General features: G+C 41.5%; 1 non-coding gene across 1 annotated transcript; it reads right to left on the reverse strand.

Annotated features, from left to right (window-relative positions):
- Positions 1–738: 738 nt before the first annotated feature.
- Positions 739–870, reverse strand: LOC127206728 (small nucleolar RNA SNORA17). Its single transcript, XR_007832833.1, has one exon. It is a non-coding gene; the product is annotated as a small nucleolar RNA SNORA17 (small nucleolar RNA).
- Positions 871–5,996: the final 5,126 nt, after the last annotated feature.

Below are 5,996 nucleotides of genomic sequence, written 5' to 3' on the forward strand. Positions count from 1 at the left end.
GACATTTCCTCTATCTCTGTTCTATCTTTATCACTGCACATCTTGTAGGCAGGGTAAATTTTGGGTCAAGGTTTTTGTGTGTGAGTTGGTGTTCCCCTCCTTCCACTAGGAGTCCTGCCTAGTCAGTCTCTATGATCTTTGCTACTACCAGATAAAGCTAGAGTCACCCCCATATCCTCCAAGAAGCCCACTCTGTCTTAGGTCTCCAGCTTGTCACAGTGATGCCCATGTCATAGTAGCTTTATTTATGATAGCCAGAACCTGGGAACAGACTAGATGTCCCTCAACAGAAGAATGGATAAAGAAACTGTTTTACAATTACACAATGTACTACTACTCAGCTATTAAAAAACAAGGAAATCATGGAATTTGAAGGCAAATGGATGGAACTAGAAAAGATCATCCTGAGTGAGGTAACCCAGACCCAGAAAGACACACATGGTATATACTCACTTATAAGTGGATTTTAACCATATAGGACAGGACAGGCAACCTGCAATTCACAGACCCAAAGAAGATAAGTAACAAGGAGGGCACAAGGAAGGATTCTTAAATCTCACCCTGAAGGGGAAATAGAAGAGAGTATGGAAGTGGTTGAAAAGAGGGAATATGGTAGTAGAGGGAACACAGAGAGAAAAGAGGGTGGAGATCAGATCTGGGAAGAGTGGGGTCAGGAAAACAGAGGGCCTGCATAGAGACAAGGATTGCTTTTTTTTTTTTTTTTTTTTTTTTTCAGGCAATGTTAAGCTACTAACTATTCAGATGTCCACAGGTCAGAACACTGAGTGTGGACGTGGCCTCTCTCCTCTCTGCCACCTTCTGATGCACAGGTGACACAGCAGCTGCACCCACAATGCTTCTTGGGGCAGGAACCAGCTTGCCAACTTCAGTTCTTATCACAAAAGACTGATGTGCAAGCTGCATTGCTTTTGAACCGGAAAGCAAACACTTTCTTCTGTCTCAAAAATCCATTTAAGATATGTTTGATAATTTTCTTATGTAAGGGGGTATAGGAAAAAGGAATTTTATAAGCCGACACCAGGTGAATCCAAGCCATCTTGCAGAGCATTTTACGTACTCTCTGAACTGTTCAGAACACTCTGTTAATGGGAAAACCCTGGACATCTGAGGTCTGTGCTTAAACGACAAACACATTCCATAATGACTAACTACTAACTCCATTAATGCAATGGGGAGCGGGTGTTGTTCTGTTTCATTTCGTGGCTCATTTCTTGTTTCACACTTTTTGGGTCTCTGGTGCTGCTTTCTACTATAAGTCAGAAATGAATTTTTTAAAATAAGCACTTGTACTTTGAACCATAAAACAAAATCTGAAGCAGAAATCAGAGGAAGAAGGTAAATTACTTTTAGTGCTCTGCAAAGAAACTTTCACTTGGCTATTTCCTCTTGTTTTGAACCTCTGAAAAATCAATACAGAAACATATCATATTCTGAAGGCAGGTCAACTGTGCACTAGGTGTTTTTAACAGTTGGCTTTGAAGGGGGTACTTATGCCCCCTTGACATGAATCTACAGTTCTTTGCACTAAGTGTCCCTATGAAACTACATTTTTGCTCAGGCTATCCATCTCAATGGTTATTACTTTTTACTGTTCCAGGCCTCTATCTTCTATTATGGATTCACTGATAGATCAATATGACAGAGGCAAGATAAAAGTCAGTTAGCTGTACATGTCTATTATGAGCCTGAAAATCCAGACACACATTTTTCCTGACAGAAGCCAGGCACACAACCGAGTCATTACGTGTCTGGGTGGTTTTCTGGCTCTTTCTGTACAAACTCACATTTCTGGACATGTTTCTTAATTTTGAGGTCCTCATGGCCTGTCAGGGAGTTAGGAGTGAGTGGTTCCCTAGGGGAGAGAGTGATTTTAAAATACAATCCTCACTTTTGAAAGGAGAGAACAAAACACATTTGCTGCTACACTGAGGCAGTAAAAAGGAATGCTGACGCACTCAGTTTCTAAACCACAGGCAAGTGGACTGTAAAACCAAGTGATGGTTCAAAGTCAAGGGGAAATCTTTGCAGTCCTCTAGTGGGTAATGGGAAGGGGGAAAGTGGCTTTGGGTTGGTTGGAAACCTCAGGTTCCCTCTGGAGTTGATCACTTCAGCTATTCATCACTCAGCATTTTGAGGGAGGAAAATAAAGCTGCCAAACATTTAAGCTAGCGCCCACTAGATGTTCAACAATATCTACCATCAGCCTCCTTGTTGTGTGCCAAATAAGAAGGTGGCCACCTGAAGCTCTGAATAAATAAAGAGCTGGGCTCAACTTTCCCCTCACTGTTCTCAGAAGGCCCCCTTGTGCAATAGACATGTACGGTTGGCTTTTGGCATTCCCTTAGGTCAACTTTGGCTATTTAACCCCCCCCCCCATCCACCATCTTGCACCTCAGAGATTCCATGATAGCAGACTGCATTGTGGTCTAAAAGGACTTCCAAGGAAATCTCCAAAATTCCTGGGAAGAGAAGCATGGGAGTATTAACAGGCCAAGCTACAGAAGTCTAGGGACTGTGGTCAGCTGTTAGTATCTGGTTCCATGAGTTCTAGGCCTGCATAATGTACTTCACTTTTCCTTTTGCTAGCTTGCTTTGAAAAAAGAAAGAAAAGAAAAATCAACAAAACAAAACAGAACAAAAACCTTGACTGCTTGTTTGTTACTGTACTCCACTTTGATTCTTCTGTCCTGGGAGAATACAAATGAAGTTCACTTCCTCGGTCATGGCTGGAGATCTCCCTATAGCAGCAGAAAGTCAGGGTGAGTTCTCATCATAGTTACGACATTCAGGTAGCTCATAGAGTAGACTGAAGGATAGTTAAAGCCCTGAACACAAGGGGAGAGTGGCAGAAGACACTGGGCAGTGGACAGACTGTCCAGTTACTCAGTGTCACACGATGATAAAGCAAAGTCATCTTCATGTCTGCTGCTTGAGAAGAAACTGTAGACCTGAATCAGGGACAGCCATTAGATCACCCAGCACTGCTGAAGTGTACCTAGGGAGGTTTGCCATGACTTGCAAACTACGACGTAACAAGTGGTGGCCTTCCCTTCACACAGATCAATGTCAGACTAAGCATGGCCTGAGTGAACATTGCAGCAATCTGATTGACTGTTAGGGATGGAAAAGAGAGACAGAGCTGGTCCCTTGTTAATGTCAGTGCCTGGGACAAAGCGCCAAGTGCTCCCCATGCTTTCACTGTTTACTGTTGCAAGTGCAGTGTATAAGCACACAGCCTCAAGGAAGCCATGCTGAGCAGCCTTGTTTTCTCTTATAAAGCTCCAATAATCAATATTCATATGCCTGTGACCCAAGTAAAGGAAAACTAACTTGTGAAGGGGGAAGAGTAGGAAGAAAGGGAGAAGGAAAGTAGAGATACAAAGACATATGTTAATATCTTTATTGACGTATGATTCATATATATAAAATTACCTATTTAAAGATGACAACTAAGTGAGTTGTAGTGTACTTAGGGAGCTGTGTAACCATTATCATAGTCTGATGTTACATACTTATTACCTAAAAAGAAACTTTTTGTACCCACTACCAGCGATTTCTTATGCCCTCCACCCTTCCTCCAGAGTAAGGAAATTATCAGTCTATTTTCCTTCATTGTTTTCCATTCTGGATATTTTATATAAACACGATCGTACAGTATGGCCTGTGGTGACTGGTTTCTTTCACTTAGTATAATGTCTTCAAGATCTTTATATTGTGACATACATCATGTCTCCATTCTTTTCTAATGTTGAATAGTACTTAATTTTATGGAAATGTCAAGTTTTATTCATTCATTCATCATTTAGTCAATATTTGAACCATTTACTTTTCTGGGCCATTTTAGTGATGGTCATATGGACAGTCATTCAAGTGTTTGCATGGAATTTGGTCTCTTGGGCAAATGTCTATGAAGAGAAGTGCTGTTTAACATCTTGAGAGATTCCTAGACTCTTTTCCGAGGTGGCTGCAGTGTCTGCAGCTCTACTGGCCTTCTTCTTTTACCCTAGTCTTGGCTGCCTTTTATTGCCACGTGTCTTTAATTCTGCTCCTTCTAGTGAGATTGACAGGTTACCTCATTTCGCTGTGATTTGTGTTCCCTGCAGGTTTGCATTTTGTCTTGTGATCAAATGAATAAACTTTTCTGTTATTCATAGAGTACATTTCCCTGGAATTCATGCAAGATTTTATTTTGTGCCTAGGAATGTTTCTTTTGTGTATATGGAAGTGTTCTGCATGCATACTTGGTACCGGCAGGAGGCCAGAAGGGGGTGCTAGATCCTTTGGAATTGGAGTTACTGAATTTTGTAAGCTGCCATGTGGGTTCTGGGCACTGAACCCAGATCCTCTGCAAAAGCGACAAGTGCCATTAACTGCAGAGCCATCTCAAGTCCTTTCTTGAATTTTTCAAATCTCTTTAAGCTTTGTTAAAAACTCTCTAGTAATCCATTCATACCATAGTACTGCTTGACATACAAGACAAAAAACAGGGCCTTAAAACACTGACCATTGTCTGCGTTGTGGTAGGATGGTGTAGGCTGATATCTGGGATGTGGCTGAGACCTAAACCCTTTCAGCTGCCTGGAGTGCGGGGAGTTGTTGGCTGATCTCCTACATTTGTCTTAAAGGAGCAACTCAGCCCTCCTTCCTGTCTCTATGACCGACTCACATAAAAAGCCAGACATGTCCTTCCTACCTAGAGGCAATTAGCATAAATAGGCACAGCAGCGTGCAAGGGCTCCAGGCTAATTCTAGTTTTGCTCCATAACTGTGTCCATTGACTAGGCCAGACAAGTGACTAAACTCAAAAGGAAGGGACAAGGGACACGCTGCTTGATGTGAACAGTTGCTTCACTTAGGAAAGGCACAGATGCCATGACAGGTGAAGACTGAAGGCTATTCACACAATCAGGCCACCACAGAGAGGAGAAAGGAATAGCCATGTAATGATAATAATTGATTCATGGTTTTATTAGTTCTTAGATTCATCTGTGTGAAACACAGATCCATTAGCTTCCTCCTAGGGCTAACTATGCTCTCAAAAACAGCAGTTCTAATTTTTAAAAAGAGAAACAATATTTACATGGCAAATGAACACTCTGTTGCTTGAAAGCACCTCCAGTGTCATGGTGAGAATTCAGGACAGACCTAGATACCGTGGTGGTAGGTTACCCCCCCCCCCCAAATACTTTGAAAAATGTTTAAGTCTAGAATATTGACACTGTTTAAGTATTTATAAATGTTGCATCATGTTTTGGGCAAAGCTAATAGAATGTCTTGCAGCATTTTGGCTCTAAACAAAATTGCTTCTGTAGTCTGTTTGTATAGAATCTATAGCACGGATGCCTACACACTATGGCCGAATACCAAGAAATGACACTGTACACAGTCACAGGATTCACGGTCCATTAAGCTTCAGGTTTGCCTTGATGTGGACCTTTCTGATATATTACTATGATGTCCTATTTTTGTTGACTCAGTTACTATGTCAGCAAAAGCAAACATTTTGGCCTGTGGCCCAGCCTTGAGCTGTCTATGGAGGATATGTTTTTGCCTTTACCACCATGACAGTAATGAGCAACTGGCATTAGTTTGATTTGCATAATTGTGTGCTTCCAACTTCGAGTCTATGTCAGTAGGAGACAACTTATTGTGATGATAGCCACAGCATATTATCTGTTTTGTGCGATCAGCATTTATTTATGTAAATTCTGTCATTACAAGGGGTCGTTTTCTAACATTCTATCATGAAATTACATTCTCGGCCAATAAGCAGCGAGAAAATACCCTAGAAAGGGAGCTGGGCGTATTTTTGTCATTCATAGCTGTTGGTCAAAGAGGTGGAAGGGATATTTGCCGTGGCTGCTTGCTTGCTTGCTTGCTTGCTTGTTTGCTTGTTTAGGTGAGTACCTGTTAAAGATTGACAAGCAAAATGACAATCTGGCAGTCTGTCTATCAGATTTAGAGTGAATGCCATT

The sequence above is a fragment of the Acomys russatus genome, chromosome 23 (genome assembly GCF_903995435.1).
Source record: "Acomys russatus chromosome 23, mAcoRus1.1, whole genome shotgun sequence".
NCBI classification, from domain to species: Eukaryota; Metazoa; Chordata; class Mammalia; order Rodentia; family Muridae; genus Acomys; species Acomys russatus.